This window comes from Boleophthalmus pectinirostris, unplaced genomic scaffold, assembly GCF_026225935.1.
Source record: "Boleophthalmus pectinirostris isolate CB_2022bp ecotype Guang Dong unplaced genomic scaffold, ASM2622593v1 HiC_scaffold_8, whole genome shotgun sequence".
In the NCBI taxonomy this organism is placed as follows: domain Eukaryota; kingdom Metazoa; phylum Chordata; class Actinopteri; order Gobiiformes; family Gobiidae; genus Boleophthalmus; species Boleophthalmus pectinirostris.
This window is the reverse complement of record NW_026571515.1, coordinates 19,650,624-19,674,139: the sequence shown is the minus strand read 5'-3', so window position 1 is coordinate 19,674,139 and position 23,516 is coordinate 19,650,624. Positions and strand designations below refer to the sequence as shown.

At 37.6% G+C, this 23,516-nt stretch overlaps 1 non-coding gene across 1 annotated transcript; it reads right to left on the bottom strand.

Moving 5' to 3' along the window:
- Nucleotides 1-121: 121 nt before the first annotated feature.
- On the bottom strand, nucleotides 122-193 carry trnaq-uug (transfer RNA glutamine (anticodon UUG)). Its single transcript has one exon. It is a non-coding gene; the product is annotated as a tRNA-Gln (tRNA).
- Between the last annotated feature and the right edge of the window lie 23,323 nt (nucleotides 194-23,516).

Here is a 23,516-nt window from a genome sequence, read left to right as displayed (position 1 = left end):
ACTAATTGTGTTATTCCAGGCAGAACACTGTTTTTGATATTTTAGGCAGATACACGCTCATGGCATTATAAAGTGTTATCTTAGCTACAGCCAAATATTAGTCAGAGCCTCGAAAAGGACGAGGTCCCACCGAGATTTGAACTCGGATCGCTGGATTCAAAGTCCAGAGTGCTAACCATTACACCATGGGACCAGATGCACCCTTAGTGTCGGTATGTCTCTCCATAAAGATAGGGAAGGTTTTTCTCTTTGAAATGTGTTATTGATGTGAACCTGTGTCCGTCTTAATGCCCGTTATCAGTTTTGTTTTACCTTGAATTATTGCATAACTTAGAAATACGAAGAAGGAACTCACCAGGCAAACCCTCACTTAGCTAAATTGTTAGCTAACCTGTGAGGTTAGCGAAAATATGAAATCCACCACTAGAGACTATCGATCTATCGATAAAGTAAGTCGACAAAAGATACAATGCATCAGCATTGTATCTTTTTTCATTTTACAATAACCTGTATTATTATTGTTGTTTTTTGTTTGTTTTTTTGTAAAAAGATTCGCCCCACGTGGATGTTGTTGTAATATTTTTGTTTGCCACACGGAGGCAGTAGAGCATTGGTATATGCAACGTCTCACGTTTCTCTTTATATGATTTGTTTATTTTATTACAGACTATTGTTTTTTTGTTTGTCATAGGTGATTTTGTAGCCTACACAAGATAAGAAATAGAGCTGTTTTGACCTCCTCGAGATACAATTTATTCAAGTCTATATGTATAGTTTATGCTTATCATCACACACAGTCCCACAGTTAAGACAGGAGTAGACTTATTATTAAAACTTAAATTATTTTATCAAATATGAAGTGTAATTATATCTTCCATTACAGTAATGCCAGTCTATCTGACCTGGATTCACCCCGTGACATTTTATCTGCCTCTCTTTGTTCACACAGCCACAGGGCCGTCTGGTTTCCCATCTCCATCCAGCCATACATTAACATGGCAGAGGTCCTGTGAGGATACACCAAACTGTAGTCCCCGGCTTAGTCTATGGCACTTAGACTACGGACTGCGTGTGAGTAAGCCCCTCCCCCTAACCCCCTGGCCTTTAGCCTTCTTTAACACCAATACACCTGATTATAAATGCCGACATGGAAGGATTGGTGGGTAATCAATATGGCACAGAACTTTTGATATGCAAATCTGTATAGATTAAATTTAATGAACTGCAGTTTAGGCTAGAATGTGCTAAAGTAGGTCATCCGCTCTGAAAAATTAATAATGCATGACTATAGGTTGAGTGTCAGCTGTGCAGATTAACATCAAACAGGCAGACTCTAATTTGAACATGACAGCTTGTAATATTTTTAGCAGACCAAATAATTTAAGAGTTTCATATTACATTATTTTCTGATCTCTGTCATAATGCTGTTTCCTCATCACAAACAGACCTGGAGTTGTGTTTTGTTTCATTCACACATGTTTAACACACTAGCCCTGCACATTTAGGCTGAGTCCTTCTCTCAAAAAGAAAACACTCTGTGTACAAAAATATCTAAATATCAATATATCGTATCGTCTAATGTTATGTATCATGGGCTGCTGTATCAATATATCGCCAGTCGAGTATTTTTTATTTTTTTGGTAAATTTTACCAAAATATTTTGTTACAGTGCTCCAGTTTTGTTGCTTGTTTAGAGAAAGGAAACACATTTGACATTTTCACTTATTTGAAGATTAAAATGGATGTGTTTTATTATAACTTTGCACAAGAAGTGGTTTAACAAAGACTTTTAGTATCACAGCCATGATTTAGCCTTTATTTTTTATTGAACCGTATCGAGTTGATATCGAATCGAAAGCTCTTTGTATCGAGAGATGTATCGTATTGTGGCTCATGTATCGGGGTATGTCTCGTATCAGCAACTTCTTAATATCACCCAGCCCTATTCGTGAAATCACAAGATGGAACAGAGCATTTTGCTCTTTGGAGATATAGACAGACTAATAATAAAGAGTTATTCAAACATGTGTGAAAAAAATAAAACAACAAACAAAAATTCAAGTTATGTTTTTAAAGAGGTAACAACATTAAAACATGGCTTAAGACTCACAGGTCAGTTTTGCGCAATATAGGACCTTGAAAATTTCACAATACATTTTAAGAAAAGGTCTTATTGTGTTTGCAGTGACAGTCAAGGAACAGACGGACAGGAGAGCTAGATCTAGGACAGCTGAAGATGTTATGATACTCTTTGTGGAAGTGATGAGTAATGTAATGATCAAGGTTGGGGAAAAAAAAATCATCGGAACATTTTTTTATATTTTGGTGAAATAGACAGAGAGGTCAGAATGAGATGGTTGCATGAGAAGGACACGGAGTTTAGAGTTGCCTGATGGGACTTTGGAAGCTACTTCACGACCAGCTTGTGCAGTTTTTATTATGGAACCCTTAAAATCCATCTTCTGTACTTTGATTTATTCTTGTTCATAAAAAACACTCCATGCAGTGTATTGTAACAGCAGCTACTTCTATAAAAATGATTGAATGATGAATGATGCCTATATACATTTTATTCTGCATTTTATTAGATGAGAACTATGAAGAAACATGCAGATGTAACATCCCATTTTGTCACATAGTTGAATGAAACCAGGTGGACGTAACTGCCTCAGACTATCCAAGGCAGTGGTTTCTGTGTCATGGTGTTACAGTGAAGTGAGGGAGGGGACAGAGTAACTTTTTTCTTTATTAATAGTTTAAAATTGGGTACATGGTCTTTAAAGTGATAACCGGAGTAGAATTTTTCACCTTTTTTGAGGTAGAGTGTCAACTGCCTGATTTCAAATAGAAAATCAAAACAAAAATTCTGAACATTCTTGATGGAGATAAAAAGGTTTGATGCCATATTGTGGAAGGTTATAGCCAAAGGAACGACATTTCTACTGACCGAAAGGACAAGATCACAGATAGTAAAGGTTGAAATGAGTTTCCTCTGCAAAATGACTGAGTGCTCCCTTAGAGATGTGAGGAGCTCAGTCACACGGGAGGAACTCGGAGTAGAGCTAGACCCAGGACACGCTGAATGTACTCTGTTTCTCGGCTGTCCTGGGAACACCTCAGAATCCCCCCGGAAGTGCTGGAGGAAGTGTGTGTGGAAAGGTGGAAAGGGAAGTGTGACTGGCTCTGTTCAAAATGCTGACTTTGCAACCCGGCCCCAGATAAAACAGAAGAAATGGATGGATGGAACAACATTTCTGTGGAAACAAACAGGAGCAGGCCTCCCCTCCAAGTCCGCTCAGAATTAGGGTGCATTTTTTGTTTGTTTTTCATAAACACACCTATAATGAAAAAGATTCTCTAATTTGAGTGTACATTTTGTTTTATTTTTGAGCAAAAAAGTTACATACTATGGCTTTAACAATGTCTAAAAAGATTTTGTTTATTTTTCATGGACATATTCATCTGGCTAATGCCTTTTCCTGACAGTGGAGAATATATGGATATGAAAGCCACTATTAACAAACATAAACAAAGATGGTGCAAATGCAATATTGTTTCCTGTCTTTTAGTTTCCCTTATTTAAAGTAAAACAAAGAGGAGAGCACATGAAAGGTTAGTGTTTTAATTTTCTAGAAGAGTAGTTGGAAGCAGTCCAAACAAATATCACAGGTCAAGGTCAGAAGCGGTCACAGAATTGCTCTTTGATCCACTTTGGAACGGTGGTCCAGGAGATGCTTGGACAGCCCCTGATGCCCTCCCTCACCCACTAATGAAGCAGCTCCAGATGAACCAGATTAGCCCTTCACCTTTGGGAAATTACGAGAAAAAAAATACATTCAGACCAGGATTATTCTGATTTTCAAATAGATTATTTGATTTTATGAGGCTAGTATGATGAAGGAAAATATATTCACGTTGTGATCTTGTGATCTTGTATTCTCATGCTAGACTCATTGACATAGATAAACCCTCTCTTGACTTTTTTGAGAGCCTACAGAGCTTGGACACAACCCTTCCACTTTTATCACCCACGCCTGATCCATAATGCCCTGAAGCATTCTAAGTATGTGTTAAGGACCCCTTACTGGCATCTCAGGCAGAGAGATTCAGTAAGGAGTAATCGCAGCAGAGAATACATCCTGTAAATTGTATCAAAATCATACAGAATAAAAGTACATGTGAAAGGTTTTTATGCACAATTATTACATATTATTAAGTTGAATATTGTATAATCATGTTAACTATGTTTTAGTGCAATGAGCAGTCTAACCTAGCCAGGCTGGTGCCATCTAGCGCCTCCACTCTTTCTTTTCTCTTCAGCGTCTATGTCAGGAATCAGAATACACTAGACGATTTGCAAAAACCCCAGAAGTGCAAGTTCTGCCACCAGCCAATCAGCAAAGAGCCATACATTCTGTGTTGACAACGATTCCCGAGATCGAGGATTTAAAGCCGAAACAAAGAGAATGTTTGGTGAATTTCATCAAGGGGAAATACTTTATTGCTCTTCTTCCTATGGGATTTGGGAAAATCTTAATATAGCAGTTAGCCCTATTAGCGGCACATTACATACATCACGACCAAATAGCAGCAGCTGGTTAAATTTAAAAAAGTACCCACCGATCATCGAGCGAACAAATTCTCACACTGCGAGGTCAGGCCGTTTCCATGAAGTGAAACCATCTGATGAATCAAGCTAAGTCTAACCTTCCATATGCAAAAAGAATCAAATGTACTTCATTCATAGTCAGTTGATCACTTATTTAAGACTTTATTAAGATCTTGATTTCAGCTAATTTGGTCTACTTGGCTCTGTTGCCAGGCTTTGAACATGAGAACTTTAGTGTTCAAAATGACCACTGACTGTATGAAGAAGTGGATTAAAGGAGTTTTACGTCACCAGTAGCATTCGACTCCAGTCAAATGAAGCTCACAAGTTTAGCTGGGGTGAATTTGGAGCCAGTTCCGTATTAGGAATAGGACTTTATTTATTTGGCAACAGAATAGTCAAATAAAAACACCAGGATCATGAAGAGCAGGTTTATACAAACATTTTAAGACCATAGTGACGAGGCTCATGGCAGCAGTTACTGAGAGAGGGGTGACAATGTTTTAATGTAAAGTCAACTGGAAACAGAGTCAATGGAGCATGATCACTTGATATTTGGAACATGGCAGCTATAGTGGGTCGGCTATGTCCATTTATATGTACAGTCTTTCAAAATAACCCGTGTCGAGCAAATATCTCTTATGAAACTTTCAGTTCAAGCTGAAATCATGTTATAAAAAAGCAAATGAGTTTTTCCATTCTCTAATGACAGGCCGAACATTAGGATAATAGCTGAACCGCTGCAGCTTCAGACAATGAACGCTCAAGTACGGAACAGTGCTTCCTGACATTACGGATGTGAAAAAGTGACAGGCATCAAAATGGTAAAAGTGTCTGGTTAAGTCCATTGTTCTATTTCTGCTGCATGATTGATGCGGTGATGGTCGGTCATCTCAGGCTTGGCTGAACAAAGAAAAATAGCATGTCTTAATGACCAGTTAATTCCACACAGCATTAGTCTGCATTATGTGGTCATTGCATGGTGTACTTTCAGAGCTTGTTTTTCAGATGTACTTTACTTCCAGGAATAGCAAAAATATTACTCTTGCACTTTGTCACAGTTATCTAGTGATTTATTATCTTTAACGCTACAGAAAGTCATCATGATGGATGGTAGAAACTGCTACAAAACTGCACAAAAGACTTTAAAGGTCTTATATTACTCAAAATTTGCTCTTGTGAGCTTTAAGCCACTTTATAATGCTTTTACATCACCAAAAACATACCTGGTGTTGTGTTTTGTTTCATTCACACATGTTTGAGTAATGTTTTATTATTAGTATGTCTACATTTCCAAAGCTCAACATGCTCTGTTCCACTTTGTGATGTCATGTAGTGGTAGTTTCCAAGTTAACTGCTACTTTTTACCTTTAGTTCAGTAGGGATTGGCAATCCCAAATCTGAAATCATCCAGATGATTCTACTGAAGGTGTGTGGAATTTAAAAACACAGTGGAGCACTTCCTGTATTACCACATGACATCACATCACAAAGTGTAACAGAATGTTTTACAGATCAGGAAATATTGCATAATATGGGCCCTTTAAAAAGTCCACTGAAAGTTAAACAAATGCTGAACCTCTTTATTCAGATCTATTATAAACCTCTGGTGGCTTTTCAATACTTTCAGTGCAGTTCACACTTCAGCATAAGTGGAATCAAAATGTGAAGTGTCTGAAAAGTCTGGGTAAATTCATCACTTGATTTTTAAATAACTTGAACTGTATCTGTGATTTATAGTGTACATTATAGTGCCTATCAGGTCTCAGTGATTCAAATTATGTCTGTGCAGATAGTTTCGTTGTGCCTTTGAGCAATGCACTTCACCAATCAGTGTTGAAATCATTGCCTGGCTGCAACAGAACAGACATTAAATTTAAAGGAGCTGTGTAATATTTTGATTTTAAATTCCATAAACATGACCTAACTGTGCTCGTAGATTCAGGGTAAACATGTTCAAACCAAATATAGCTTTTACTGATGACAGTTCTAATGCTGATTCATTCTTAATTACAAAAAACAACTATGTTGTTTATGTTATCATTTGATCTTGTGGTTCTCAAGATGTTTATCCAATCAGAAAGCAGAATGAGCCTCACATGAGTGTCTCATCACTGGGATGCCGGTTTCAAAGCTGAAATCCAGTTGGTATAATGCTCTCTGATCTGAAACATCATTACCAAAACCCCAGCACCTGCAGCCTAGTCAGTGCTAGTGCAGCCTCTGCAACCCATGGCCAGTCTATATACCGAGAATGAGAAAGACATGTGTCCTCCATATGCAGAAACCCAGGTTCAGTTGTGATTGTAGAGCCTATTTTAACACTGTAAGAGCACAGGATACATACAGTTCCTTTAAAAAACTACCAAATAATGACTGTCAGTAAAATGTTTTCCTGGTATAGGCCAAAAGAAAACAACAAATGTTTATTGACTGATCGGGGCATTAACTCAACTAAACCACAAAGTCTCCATATAATCAAACACAAATGGTTAATGTCTTCTAGGAGCACAGACAGAAGTGGATTCAACACATACACAAACAGAACATCTTAAGTAAGTAACCAAGTTAAGCCCTGGTTTTTGGCCTCTGGTGACCACAGACATCTGTTCAGAGATGTCATAGAAACATGAATCAGCAACAAGGACTGCTTAAGAGCTAACAGTCCATTTGCATGTACTTCACCTGTGCTAACCTGGAGCAGATTATGCAGATTATGAAAAAGTAAGCCAATCAGGGACCTGATGTCTTAATTATATAAACCAATTTGAATAGATTTGCATCAAGCTTATGTACTTTAAAGGTGCAATGTGTAACTTTTTTGGAGTATGGTCTGCCACTTATGTGTCTTGTGGAGATTTTTTAGCTTTACCCAGAATATTATTTATCTATCTCTTGCACTAATTCAGTTACAGGTGTTTTTATTGCTCAGAAATACTTTGAAAAGCATGCATCTGTACTGTGAGGAGTGGCCTGGTGGTGTCATATATTTGTCTTTATGGGATTTCTAAGTTTAATGCCAAACATCTTGGTGAAGACAAGCAGATGACGGATCCTCCACCAGAAAACGTACACAGTGCACCTTTAAATCGAATTATGATATAACCAATCATGTCAGGAAAGTTTACACAGTGAAGTTTAAAAGAAGGAGGAAAAATAGTTAGCATTGATTAGCCTCGCCCTTGTTGTGCGAAAACAAAAGGTCACACAGGGTCTTGGAAACAGTTAACGTCTACTCACAAGCTCACTAATCTTCTTATAGCAACACACACACGCTCTAAAATCTATTTATTCCTTTCCAAGTATACACTCTTCCCCCTTAAATAAAAATAATATAATATAATAAAGTTCATTCAAGTGTCCTACTTCGGCACCATCATCACCAGCTACTTTGCGCCCACAATTCTGTTATCTACAAAACTTATATGACCATACTTATCTATCTTACTAAACTTATCTTATCATGGTACAATGGAAGAGAATTCTAGCTCACAGCTGGCATTAACATTATCAGAATACTATACTAGAGTTTATTACTGCTTCTACTACATACACTAGCTGATGTTGTTCACCTTTTGTAATATTTCAAACTAGAGAAGGAAGGTTCTTAACAAGTGAAGTGCATGGAAATTGAATTAAAAAATATAAAATAAATAAAGAAATAATGAATTTTTTTACTATAATAATATATATATTGTAATATGTTTAAATCTTGAATATAAGTTTAAAAAAAATTATTATCATTATTTTATGATTCCTGCAGCCCACATCTTGACAACTATGAGCTATTTGGATGGCCTCTAAAAATGTTGCACAATACAACTTAACAATAAAATGTCTTTTTATACAGAACATTGACACAAGAAGAACAAAAAACAGTCAAGTTTCCAAGTCTAATTCTACTGAGTGCAAGATAGATTTGTGTGTGTCTGAGTGGACACAGAGGCTGGTGGTTTTCTGACAGTGCACGTGTGTCTGTGGGAGTCCTGCCCCAAACAGTGCTCCGCCTGTGGGTTTATCAGGCTGCTCCCACCTGGAGTCGCTCTGGCTGAGAGAAAACACACGCTCCCGACAGATTTAGAGCCCTCTCCGCTCCACAGGAATGACTGACTGGGTTGGCATCACGTGCGCTTTCAATAGCACCCATTTTGGATTCAGACAACTATCGGGGTGCTGGAAAGAGAGGCCGCTAATGAGTCAATAGTTACTGCTGAAAAATGTAAACACAGAAAGTGGAGACGTGGACGTGCATCCTAAAATCACAATCTTATGTCATAATTATGATGAATGAAGCAGTATTTAGGAACTTTAATTTTAGAGTTTTGTTTTGAAATCAAAGAGCTGGAAAGTCTAATGTTAAATATTAATATAAGTGTACATGCCACCTGCAAGATTCCCTGGAAATGGAAAGTTAAAAACCATTTATCAAAACAATCTTTATGAAGCCAGATAAGGGTTATATCATATTGTGGAATATTATAAGCAGTGGAACAACATTTACATAGGGACATGCTGGAGGAGGCCCTGCTCAAGTCCATTACGTTACGTTTACTTAATCACTTGTTTCTCATTCCCCTGTTATCTGCTGCCTTTGAAAAGAGATGACGGAGAAAGATATTTGGTAACCTAGTCCTTTGTGTTTCTATTGTTTTTTCTGTCAACAGCGTTGCTAGTGGAGCTTCCAACAGCCTGGTGCGAACACAAGCAGGAGGGTGCGATGAGGGGACCGGAGTGACCAGATCAGATGTGACAGCTCCCGCTGCAGTGACGACAGAGGAGACGACAGAGGAGAAGAGAGAGGAGACGACAGAGGAGAGGAGAGAGGAGGTGAGGGGGGCGGGGCTATGGAGGAGGAGGAGGAGGAGGAGGAGGAGGAGGGGGGGAGAAAGGCCAGCCACTGCCCTGGGGGACGGACGGGAAGCGCGCTGGGTGTTCCACAGGGCTGTAAATCTACTGTATTTCATGAGAAAGTGTGGGATCGGCCTGTTTCTGCAGTGGAAAAAGCACATGTGTCCAGACTGATATGTTTTCATTTCAAACCTGCTGCGATTCAAGGCTGACAGTAAAAGACCATGGGAGTGGGGCACGCTCACAAGGATGGTTTTCCAGTTTACTACATTCTTTTACCAAGTACTACCACGGAAAGGAAAAGTTAACGTTAGACAAAATGAATTAATGATGCTGATTCACTTCTCATTCAGTTTATTTGTATCGTTAATGTTGCTTTATTCTCACCAGAGGTCCTGAAAACATTGGTCAGATGTTGAATTTAACCATAACTGCTGCGTAAATAATTCAAGTAACGTGATAGCTCTAATGTAAAGAGAGGAAGGAGACTCTGGATGTTTGACACAGGAGAAGTTTATTTGCCATCAGTATGGGACATGAAAACTCAACACATTGTGGTAGTATTGTCCATTCCAATCTGCCCATGCTTCCTTTGTAGGGAGTATTATAGGCTCTGATGACGCAGGTTGTGGATAGAGTGATCCACAAACAAATGTCTACAAGGACTGAGCTGGAGATTCTTGGTATGGCAGTGCTAATACAGAAAAAAAAAACTTATTCACAAAATACTATATATTTTAAAAAGGGACATCCCATTATTTTACCTTATCACACAAATAATAATAATGCAATGCACATTCACTATTTCCTGGTGGGTACAGAGAGCAGGTATCTGTACTTTCTACTACATTTTTTAACAGGACTGAAAGTATAAGCAGTATTTTTATCATAGGTAGACCTGCTGAAAAGACTGAGGTTTATTTTTTGCCGCATTTGTAGGTTGAGCAAACAAAAATATAGAAATAAAAAACAGCTAGGGGAAAAAATGCCCATGGCGCCGAGGATATGCATTTTTAAAAGTTGAATGACAAAAGAACCATTATGACACAGATCAGAATATAGCAAAATTTGAGCACATTACATTTAAATTAAATTTCAGTATCTGTTTTTGGAGAATATTCTGTTCCACAACTCACTTTTTATCTATATAGCGTATTTCGTAAACAAAACCGTTTCCAAGGTGTGCACAATACAAATAAAACTTATCCAATAGAAATATAGAATAAAGCTCTATTTAAGATAATAAAACTAGTCAAATCAGATAAGATCAAGAATGCCCATAAATAATAAAAACGTAAAAGAAAACAAAAATAAATAAAAGACACTGGAAATGGGTGATTCACGCGGTGTTAAAAGCCAGAGAATCAAAGGGCGTATTAAACAATCCACTACGTTCAGCCTGCAGCCTCAAGTGACTGAAATCAAATTTTTTCGCCCCATGTGACCTGAATCTGATCTTTTAATGTGTCTGAATGGCACAGATCAGATTTTTTTCAAATGCAACCCAGGCTACTTGGATATGTGCTCCTAAAACCGAAATATATCCGAGCTATTGACATGCAACTTCAGTCTGAACAGCCAGGTCGCATTCATCCCACCTACACGTCACAAATGACATACACAAACAGTACTTCTTGACATATGACAATTGTGTCTGAACTCCGTTTGAGTGAAGCAGCAAAACACATAGCAATCCCACCCAGAGTCCTGCACGGGTAAATTTTTGGAGACCCGCACCCGCCCTCACCCGCGCAGTACAGAACTACACCCACCCGTTAACCCGTGATGATATCAAAGTTAAACCCGCCCTGACTTGTTAACATTCCACCCGTTACCCGCCCGTGCCCATGATAAATCACACACAGATTAAAATCATTCTACCTGAAGCATCTATCAGAATATGACTTGAAACGTTACGACTTCAAGAATTACAATCACAAAATAAAATGAAAAGGTTTTGCTTTCTCCAGCACGAATACGAATTCACAGACACGACTCCAATGTCATCACTTCACTGGCATTATTTACTGAACAGAAGAAACATTGATTGAGATGCCGCACATGCCACAGACTGAACCAGGACTAACCCAGGGCTGATTCCAGGACAGAACCAGGAGGACTAAACCAGAATTGAACCAGGACTCATTGTCGGGACAGGTCACTTCCGACATTCTACAGACATCCTTCTCCTTCTCAATCTCCTCCTCAAAACAAATAAGCTGTACATGTTCTGACTCTGGTATGACAGCAACTTTAAAATCTCCAGGTGGTGAATGCTCGCATCCATGTTTAGGCAACTTCCGTAAACACTGAGCACGCTCGCTGCATGTAACATCGTCGTGTCCTCTAATGCACATGCTGGACAGACACTTTTGTGGCATTTAAAGTTCACACTGGAGATCACATACACGTCACATTTAATTGGATGTGTGAACAACCTCACAAAAAAATCGGATTTCACAAGAAAATCTGAATTGAGCATTAAGCCCTGCAGTCTGAACTTGGCCATTGGGTTTGTATTTGATGAGGAAACAAGTTGACAGAAATCAGAATATATCAGAATAAAGCGAAATATGGTTCTGTCAAATAAAACTGTAAGTATCTGGTTTTCAGAATATTCTGCTGACAATATTACAGCAATCCATCAGAAATTTACCAAAACACCCCTGTATGTAACATCAGAGTGGAGAAAATCACACTGTCTTTTCACATTTTCTGTCTCTGTGCGCTTCTGTGGTCCATTATTATTTTCGCTTTTTATGTGGGATTGTTCTTTAATTTTGGATCTTCGTTTTCTTACCAGTCTGTCTGAGCCCAATTTTGGAGAGGCATCTGTTCCACTAGTCGTCCTTAAAGGTGCACTATGTAACTTTATCTGGATCGAGATGTTGCCTGGAATGTTCCACGGTATGGCATTATACTTAGTTATCTCTACAGAGGCAGCAGGTGATGCCAGAATCAAGTTACATGTCAAATCTGCGTAGAAGTGAGTCAACTTATGGATATGTTTAATGGCACAGTGTGACTTTCCAGAGCAAGCAACAACATCTCCGTGGAGACAAGCAGATAGTGGACCCGGCACCAGAAAAGTTACACAGGGCACCTTTAAGCTCTCCGTGGGACTGTTTCATATATGCTGTGTACCTTTCTAAAAGCCTGCACTTTTTCATATATGCTGTGTACCTGCTGTAATTAGAAGTTCCAGCCTGGTCGTCCCTCTGAGACCCGCTCCACTTGGAAACAAACACATTATTCTTATTCTCCGAGATGTGGAGGGTTTAAATTAAGCAGGAAGTTTGTGCTCTATTCCAGCCTGTTTAGTTTGGAGGCGTTATCAAACAGATGGGTGCTGTAGCCTGTGCTATTTTTGAACTGGTCTGTACTTTACCGTGTCCAATACAAGAGAGTTCAATGCGTTGGCTACACTGCATTGCAAATATATCGTCGATACGTAAGCTGCTTTGAAAAGGGTTTAGGTGACGGTGGAAAAAAATAAATCAATTCTGTCAAGTGGACAAAAGCGTGCAGATGTTTCACCGCCCACCCATGCTGCCTCTTCAGTTCTGTCAGATTGCTGATGGACACTGCCTTATGTCTGTCTGAAGGGAAGCGCTCACTAAACTGAAACGGACATATTTGTTTGCAGTTTGTGTTTGTCAGCTATTGAACTACTCTAAATGTGAACTGTGCTTGAGTCATATTTTGCATAATAGTTCAGGCCCCTGATGGCTGCTCTCCCACCTATTACCATACTGGCTCACTATCACTATTGTTTTCTCTGTTTTGATTTAGGTCTGAGGTTGGACTTCTAAAAAGGAAAAACTAAGCTCCCCAATTCTGCTCAAAGATGGATGGATTGTCTTTCCTAACAAAAATTGCCTCTTTAACTCCCTCTGGCTCTCGCAGTAGTGATAGGCCGTATGCTAATAGGTGGGAGAGCACCCATCAGGGGCCTGAACGATTATGCAAAATATGACTCAGGCACAGTTCACACTTAGAGTAGTTGAATGGACTTGAATTTAGAATGTATAGAATAGCTAACAACCAAACTGTAAATACATATGTCAGTTTCAGTGTAATTATCTCCAGATATAAGGCGGTGTCCATCAGCCTCTTGGACGGGCGGCAAAACGTCTTCACTATAAAACTTTTGTCCAATTAACAATCAGTTGACAATTAGATTACAACCATTGCAGAGTTTCAAAAGTGATCTGCTGATACTGATTGATACTGATGAACAAGTATCGAGACTGAACAAAATCACGCATAGGACAAATTGTGGCTTTTCCTGAATATTTTTTTTCTATATCAGAACTAGTGTAAAAGAAAAAAAAACAAACTTTATTTTGTATTTCCTTTAGAGTTTGAAATTTTAATATTGGGACAGGAGTACAATTTTGAAAAGAGAGAAGACGGAATATAACAAATGGGTCTGGTCAAGCGGTAACGGAGGGAAACGGGCAGATTTTTTACATTCAAATAGCTCTTATTCAGAAACTAGAGGGACTATTGAAATAAGTAAAGTATCAAAATGTAGGAAAGAGTTACACTCCAACAGGGTAAAGTTAAACCTGTGATATTCTTTCAAAAATGTTGACAAAAAAATTAAAAAACTCATGTCGGTAACGGAGGGAATGAAATATGCAGCACTTTTTGGGCAATAAATACAAACAGCGATAAAATACCAGTTCTCACTTACATATCCTTAACAAACTGGTTTGAATATTTGCTTAATATAGTTTTCTACCATATGGTACAAGATTAGGTTGAAAAACCTCTTACTTTTTGAGTAATGAGATTTTTTTATTGAGAAAGGTCATGGTAACGGAGGGAAAAGTAACGGAAGGAAAATTGTGCAAACAAGTAGAAGGTGCATGATTTTGTATAATTTGTCGCTTTTTTCTTCCGAATACTTTAATATTACTTCAAAATGAAAGGTAACTATTTCTATAAAATATGTCAGTCCTTCCAAGCAAATTTTTATCATTTTAAATACATTTTTAAAAAAAAAAAAATCATGTACCTTCATCAACAGTTCAAAGATCGGAATAACACAAGATATGATGAAATACATCCATTTATTTACATGATTTGCAGGTCTTTGAAATTTGGGAAATAATTTTTGTTCCATGTTCATACATGGTCTGTTTAAAACATATGTAACTTTAGAACCAAAAATGGTACAGAAAAAAGGTAAACAGTTTCATAAACTCAAGTACATATGCTATCTGTTCAATACATTTTTATATCAGATGCATTAACTTGAATTTTTGGCCTTGCTGTTTACTTCTGCTTGACATTTATGTAAATGCACGTAACCGTTTTTCCAACTTTTTCCATGAAATAAAAAAACTAATAACATGTCAATTAGCTAAGTCATTATTGATTACAAAAAAATTTAATTAAATGTGTTTTGAGACATCAAGCCACAAAATATATCAATCTTTCTGTTTAACCTTTACGTGTTTAGATATGGATCAGCATTGCCAGTAAAAAGAAAAATTCACTAAACTTGCTTAAAGTTGGTGTCTCTCAAAATAGTCTTTTACCTTTTTAAACCTTGAAAATGTCTGAAACACTAACAAGACGTCTGGCTTTAACTTTAACTTAAATGATCCATCAATCACAGTCAACTGCACACTGTTAATACACCATTAAAATGATTGTGAGAGATTTCCCCGGGGCCAGCGGCTTCAGTGTGACTAATCCACACTTTACCCGCTGCCATTGCCGTACATGAGGATTGACATGCTGTCTCCACCGCCAGCTCAAAATAAACCATTAACAATCACCTACAACTATATGAATATTTGTGATTCAGATAAGATGATTTGGCTTCCTCTGACTCAGGCTCATGCTGTGTGTGGAGCAACATGACAGATGGGGTAGGAGGACTTGGGCAACTGTATTTTTGGACTTTGTGTTTTTGAAATGTCCTTTGGTGAAACAACTACTTTGAATACTGAAACTTTACCGTAAGTGATATTTTTGTGTGTGCGACTTTTACTTCCATTGGAGTTTGACCGTTGTATCTGTAATGACATAGAGAAGTTCATGTTTCAAGAAACGTGTGTGAATGAAACAAAACACAAACTCCAAGTATGTTTCTGATGAGGTTACACCATTATAACACGACCATGAGCTCCTTTTTACATATCTTTTAAATGTCTCTCAATTGAAAGCACACATTTCTATTAGGTTAGTCATGTTGAACTCTATTTAAACTCTATTTCGTTTGAATCAAATACATTTTATTGTTCTCAGAGATAAATTTGTCTTGAACTTTAATATTGAGGACAACCACCATTCAATAATATAAAACATTCATTAAAAATATGTTCTTAGTAAAGAGACTCTATAGTGCATATAAAATGAAAACAACTTGAAAGTGCTTTTGATGGCAAAGTACATTATGCTTGTACGCCATTTGGAGTAATTTCATTGATGTTTTGATAAAAAGACAGTTTGATACAGTTGGTCTTTAATAAGAAAAATGTTTGATACTGATTTTGATACCACATAGAATGTAATTTTCAAGACAAAAACAATACAATTTAGAAGTTTCTTTAATTAAAAAATTAAAGGAACACTTTGAAAACACATCAGATCTCAATCCTGAAAATCAAAGTGAAAAAAATTATGTGGCAGGCTTGTCCATTTTGCCAAAATGTAATTTCTGCAACTTCAAAATGCTTCTCAGTATGTGTATGTGTGTATGTGTGACAATGTTGTTGCACACTCCTAATGAGACGATGGATTGTGTCTTGTGGGATGTCCTTCCAGATCTGTGTAAGGGCATCACTGAGCTCCTGTAGAGTCTGAGGAGGAAAAAAGGACAAAAAAGACCAAGAGGGAGAAACTTGAAATGACCCCCACATGCAAAACCTGTCCTGTTTTAGGGTTTTTCTCATTGTTGCCACACTAGTGCACCTGGTGTTCATTTCCATTAAAAGGGGTGGCATCATTTTGTTCCTAACACATCGTTCTGTCCATATATGTACAGATATATATGAATATGGACATATGAACATATACAGTCCCTGACAAAAGTCTTGTCGCTTATCCATTTTGTAGAAACAAAAGCTTATAACCTGACTTTAAAGTAATCGATTGGTTTTAGAAATGTCTCATATGAAAGCTAAAACCCTCCCAAATTATGCTCAATATACTAAAATAAATTTGCTTCACTGAAGAAAGATTGATCATTTAATGAACACAGAAAGGTCAGATTTTGGCAAGACAAAAGTTTTGTCGCCTACAGAAAATTGAACAAATAATTTACTTCAAATACAAAAATATGTTGCATAACGTCAGTGAATTAAGTAGTGGTGCTGTGAGATCCATATTTAATATCTTGTATGACTTCCATGAGCTTGAAGGACGCATCCATGCGGTTCGACAATGATTCATACAATTTGTTGATGAAGTCATCAGGAATAGCAAAGAAAGCGTCTTACATGCCTCCCAGAGTTCATCAAGATTCTTTGGTTTTGCCTTCCATGCTTCCTCTTTCATTCTACCCCAGACATGCTCAATGATGTTCATGTCTGGTGACTGGGGCCAGTCCTGGAGCACCTTGACCTTCTTCGCCTTGAGAAACTCTGATGTAGAGATAGAAGTATGCGATGGAGCACCATCCTGCTGCAAAATTTGACCCCTTTTATGGTTGGGAATGTAAGAGGTAGCTAATACTTCTTGATATTTTAGGCTATTGATATTTGCCTTCCACCCTGCAAATGTCTCGCACAGCCCCCATACTGGATGGAACCCCAGACCATGATTTTTCCACCACCAAACTTAACTGTTTTCTGGGTGAATCTTGGATCCATGCGGGCTCCAGTAGGTCTCCTGCAATATTTGCGGCGGCTGTGATGTAATTCAACCGAGGATTCATCTGAGAAATCCACCTTCTGCCACTTTTCCAGTGTCCATCCTTTTAGCAGGCTGTGGGCCTTGGCAAATGCCACACGTTTTTTTAATTGCCTTTTGTTTAGTGCTGGTTTCTGTGCACTGATTCGACCATGGAGGCCATTTCGAGACAGAATTCTACAAACTGTTGTGGTTGACACAGGGACTTGAGGTGACCAGGCCTGGTGGAGTCTGCTGCAGTGGAAAAGGGGCTGGCCTTGGATTTTCAAATCAACAAACGGTCCTCCCGAGCAGTTGTCTTGCGGGGTCTGCCGGACCTGGGCTTGTCAAAAACATCTCCAGTCATTTCAGATCTTTTTCTTATTCTTTGTACTTGACGCTGAGACACATTGAAGGTGTCACCACCTCAGCAGTGGATCTGGTCTTCAGCCTCTTGATAATTAACGCTTTGGTCTCAGGGTGGATCTTAGGCATGTTGTCAGAGGTCAAGTTGCAGTTGATGTGAAGGTCTGGTGTGCTGGGGTTCTTTTTATACACACCCACTAATTGATTGATCAGTAACTGATCACAGGTGAGGCTGTAATCTAGGATTGGGTGCATCATATGACAAGGCGACAAAACTTTTGTCTTGCCAAAATCTGACCTTTCTGTGTTCATTAAATGATCAATCTTTCTTCAGTGAAGCAAATTTATTTTAGTATATTGAGCATAATTTGGGAGGGTTTTAGCTTTCATATGAGACATTTCTAAAACCAATCGATTAATTTAAAGTCAGGTTATAAGCTTTTGTTTCTACAAAATGGATAAGAGACAGGACTTTTGTCAGGGACTGTATATATATATATATATATATATATATATATATATATATATATATATATATATATATATATATATATATATATATATATATATATATATATATATATATATATATATATATATATATATATATATATATATATATACATACATACATACATACATACATACATACATACATACATACATACATATATATTTTTTTTTTTTTTTTTTTTTTTGCACTGAGATCTGATGTGTTTTCAAAGTGTTCCTTTAGTTTTTGTGAGTGGTATATTTCCATGTGGGCTCATACAATACTTATATTCTAAAATAGATCGGGACTGTTGTAAAAGTATTCAGTATTGTCTTATTTATAATAGGGTTGTCAAAAGTATCAAATTCAGATACTAATTGATACTAGATCTAGTATCGAAACTGAATACTCATTTGAGCAGGTATTGATACTAAAAAGTCATGTTGAGAGAACAAAAATGAACCTTTCCTGAATAGCTTTAGAATGATATTGAGTTGTTAGTAGCTCTGTTATTATTAAAGTTAGACTGTAATCTGATCTTTATTTTAACACAATCTAACCAGAAAGAGCTGGTTTATTCGGAAATAAAACCGCTGAGATGATTTGTGCTGTTAAACAAGTCTCTAACACATAAAACTACAGTCATAAACTAACTAGCTCTCACCTTTTTGTTAAAAATTAAAAACCTAAAAAGGGCCATGAATGCTTGTATTGATCACAGGCTCCTGAAAATTAATTGTTTAAATCAATTTTATATTTGAATACTTTTTTGTCTGTGTTTGCTAATGTGTGCATTGTGTACCATAACTACTAATCATTATGGAACCTTCCTGGTTGTAGCGTGTATATATTTTTAGTCCTGGTTTAGAACTGGTTCAGTGCTGTTAAGTCCTGGTTTAGACTTGGTTTTTAGTCCTTCTTTAGTCCTGGTTCAGTTCTGGTGTAGTCCTGGCAATCAGCTCTGCTATTNCCTCTGGTGACCACAGACATCTGTTCAGAGATGTCATAGAAACATGAATCAGCAACAAGGACTGCTTAAGAGCTAACAGTCCATTTGCATGTACTTCACCTGTGCTAACCTGGAGCAGATTATGCAGATTATGAAAAAGTAAGCCAATCAGGGACCTGATGTCTTAATTATATAAACCAATTTGAATAGATTTGCATCAAGCTTATGTACTTTAAAGGTGCAATGTGTAACTTTTTTGGAGTATGGTCTGCCACTTATGTGTCTTGTGGAGATTTTTTAGCTTTACCCAGAATATTATTTATCTATCTCTTGCACTAATTCAGTTACAGGTGTTTTTATTGCTCAGAAATACTTTGAAAAGCATGCATCTGTACTGTGAGGAGTGGCCTGGTGGTGTCATATATTTGTCTTTATGGGATTTCTAAGTTTAATGCCAAACATCTTGGTGAAGACAAGCAGATGACGGATCCTCCACCAGAAAACGTACACAGTGCACCTTTAAATCGAATTATGATATAACCAATCATGTCAGGAAAGTTTACACGGTGAAGTTTAAAAGAAGGAGGAAAAATAGTTAGCATTGATTAGCCTCGCCCTTGTTGTGCGAAAACAAAAGGTCACACAGGGTCTTGGAAACAGTTAACGTCTACTCACAAGCTCACTAATCTTCTTATAGCAACACACGCTCTAAAATCTATTTATTCCTTTCCAAGTATACACTCTTCCCCCTTAAATAAAAATAATATAATATAATAAAGTTCATTCAAGTGTCCTACTTCGGCACCATCATCACCAGCTACTTTGCGCCCACAATTCTGTTATCTACAAAACTTATATGACCATACTTATCTATCTTACTAAACTTATCTTATCATGGTACAATGGAAGAGAATTCTAGCTCACAGCTGGCATTAACATTATCAGAATACTATATACTAGAGTTTATTACTGCTTCTACTACATACACTAGCTGATGTTGTTCACCTTTTGTAATATTTCAAACTAGAGAAGGAAGGTTCTTAACAAGTGAAGTGCATGGAAATTGAATTAAAAAATATAAAATAAATAAAGAAATAATGAATTTTTTTACTATAATAATATATATATTGTAATATGTTTAAATCTTGAATATAAGTTTAAAAAAAATTATTATCATTATTTTATGATTCCTGCAGCCCACATCTTGACAACTATGAGCTATTTGGATGGCCTCTAAAAATGTTGCACAATACAACTTAACAATAAAATGTCTTTTTTATACAGAACATTGACACAAGAAGAACAAAAAACAGTCAAGTTTCCAAGTCTAATTCTACTGAGTGCAAGATAGATTTGTGTGTGTCTGAGTGGACACAGAGGCTGGTGGTTTTCTGACAGTGCACGTGTGTCTGTGGGAGTCCTGCCCCAAACAGTGCTCCGCCTGTGGGTTTATCAGGCTGCTCCCACCTGGAGTCGCTCTGGCTGAGAGAAAACACGCTCCCGACAGATTTAGAGCCCTCTCCGCTCCACAGGAATGACTGACTGGGTTGGCATCACGTGCGCTTTCAATAGCACCCATTTTGGATTCAGACAACTATCGGGGTGCTGGAAAGAGAGGCCGCTAATGAGTCAATAGTTACTGCTGAAAAATGTAAACACAGAAAGTGGAGACGTGGACGTGCATCCTAAAATCACAATCTTATGTCATAATTATGATGAATGAAGCAGTATTTAGGAACTTTAATTTTAGAGTTTTGTTTTGAAATCAAAGAGCTGGAAAGTCTAATGTTAAATATTAATATAAGTGTACATGCCACCTGCAAGATTCCCTGGAAATGGAAAGTTAAAACCATTTATCAAAACAATCTTTATGAAGCCAGATAAGGGTTATATCATATTGTGGAATATTATAAGCAGTGGAACAACATTTACATAGGGACATGCTGGAGGAGGCCCTGCTCAAGTCCATTACGTTACGTTTACTTAATCACTTGTTTCTCATTCCCCTGTTATCTGCTGCCTTTGAAAAGAGATGACGGAGAAAGATATTTGGTAACCTAGTCCTTTGTGTTTCTATTGTTTTTTCTGTCAACAGCGTTGCTAGTGGAGCTTCCAACAGCCTGGTGCGAACACAAGCAGGAGGGTGCGATGAGGGGACCGGAGTGACCAGATCAGATGTGACAGCTCCCGCTGCAGTGACGACAGAGGAGACGACAGAGAGAAGAGAAGAGAGAGGAGACGACAGAGGAGAGGAGAGAGGAGGTGAGGGGGGCGGGGCTATGGAGGAGGAGGAGGAGGAGGAGGAGGAGGAGGGGGAGAAAAGGCCAGCCACTGCCCTGGGGGACGGACGGGAAGCGCGCTGGGTGTTCCACAGGGCTGTAAATCTACTGTATTTCATGAGAAAGTGTGGGATCGGCCTGTTTCTGCAGTGGAAAAAGCACATGTGTCCAGACTGATATGTTTTCATTTCAAACCTGCTGCGATTCAAGGCTGACAGTAAAAGACCATGGGAGTGGGGCACGCTCACAAGGATGGTTTTCCAGTTTACTACATTCTTTTACCAAGTACTACCACGGAAAGGAAAAGTTAACGTTAGACAAAATGAATTAATGATGCTGATTCACTTCTCATTCAGTTTATTTGTATCGTTAATGTTGCTTTATTCTCACCAGAGGTCCTGAAAACATTGGTCAGATGTTGAATTTAACCATAACTGCTGCGTAAATAATTCAAGTAACGTGATAGCTCTAATGTAAAGAGAGGAAGGAGACTCTGGATGTTTGACACAGGAGAAGTTTATTTGCCATCAGTATGGGACATGAAAACTCAACACATTGTGGTAGTATTGTCCATTCCAATCTGCCCATGCTTCCTTTGTAGGGAGTATTATAGGCTCTGATGACGCAGGTTGTGGATAGAGTGATCCACAAACAAATGTCTACAAGGACTGAGCTGGAGATTCTTGGTATGGCAGTGCTAATACAGAAAAAAAAAACTTATTCACAAAATACTATATATTTTAAAAAGGGACATCCCATTATTTTACCTTATCACACAAATAATAATAATGCAATGCACATTCACTATTTCCTGGTGGGTACAGAGAGCAGGTATCTGTACTTTCTACTACATTTTTTAACAGGACTGAAAGTATAAGCAGTATTTTTATCATAGGTAGACCTGCTGAAAAGACTGAGGTTTATTTTTTGCCGCATTTGTAGGTTGAGCAAACAAAAATATAGAAATAAAAAACAGCTAGGGGAAAAAATGACTCTTTCTTAGTTGTTTCTGCTGAACAAAAATCATAAATCTGTATCAAAATCACAGCATTTTAAGATTTGTAAGACCTCAAAATCTGCACAAAAAACTTTTTACTGGTGCTTCAGTAGGCCTTCTTTTACTTAAGAAGATGTTTTATGTGACTTTTATTTTTACTTGAGTATTTCTTTGCTCTGGTATCTGTAACAAAATTGAGAACTTCTTCCACCACTGACCAATTGATTAAACAAAGGCAAAATACAGAGATATACAGGAAGCCATAGTTTAAAAATCGTGAGGGGATTATGTGAGAGGGCGTTTGAGGTGATAATCTAAATGTTGCTAATCCCTCAGGCTCCTGTCAGGTTCGGATCATGTGAGGTCACAGAATAACCAGGAATGCACTCCACGGACAGTTCACTGAAATGAGGGAAAATACAATTAACCTAAATGGTGTGAACGTAAAGCTCCATTTGATGATTCAGTTTGGAATATATGGTAACATTGTTTAGATATGAGGTGAAAATATCTTAATCTGCACTTTTATTAACTGCAATAGGTCATGTTCACATAATCAGAATTATATGGTTGAATTTACATAAAAAAACATAACTTTTATTATAATTTTATACCAATGATTAAAGGGCCCTTATTATGCTATAATGTTTTTTCATCAAAAACCTGGAGCTGTGTTTTGTTTCATTTACATGTTTAGCACACAAACCCTGGGGCTGAGTTCTTCTCTCAGACAGAAAACACTCTGTTTCACTTTGTGATGTCATGTGGAAATACAAATGTTCCACTGTGTTTTTAAAGTCCATAGACCTTCACTAGAATCAGTGAAAACAACCTCTTCACTATGTCACAAGGTGGATCAGAGCATTTTGAGCTTTGGAGAAGTAGACAATAATAAATAATGACTTAAACATATATGAATGAAACAAAAACAACTCCAGATATGTTTTTGATGAGGAAACAACACTGTAACATAAAAGCTTAAGTCAGTTATATCTCATAATAATCTCATAATATTTGAGCTTTAAAACTAAACCATTGTTATATATAGATTTATACCATACTTTATATAAGCTAAGGTAACTGTAAATACTCCATACACATCTTAATGAATGTTCCTTGTTAGTGAG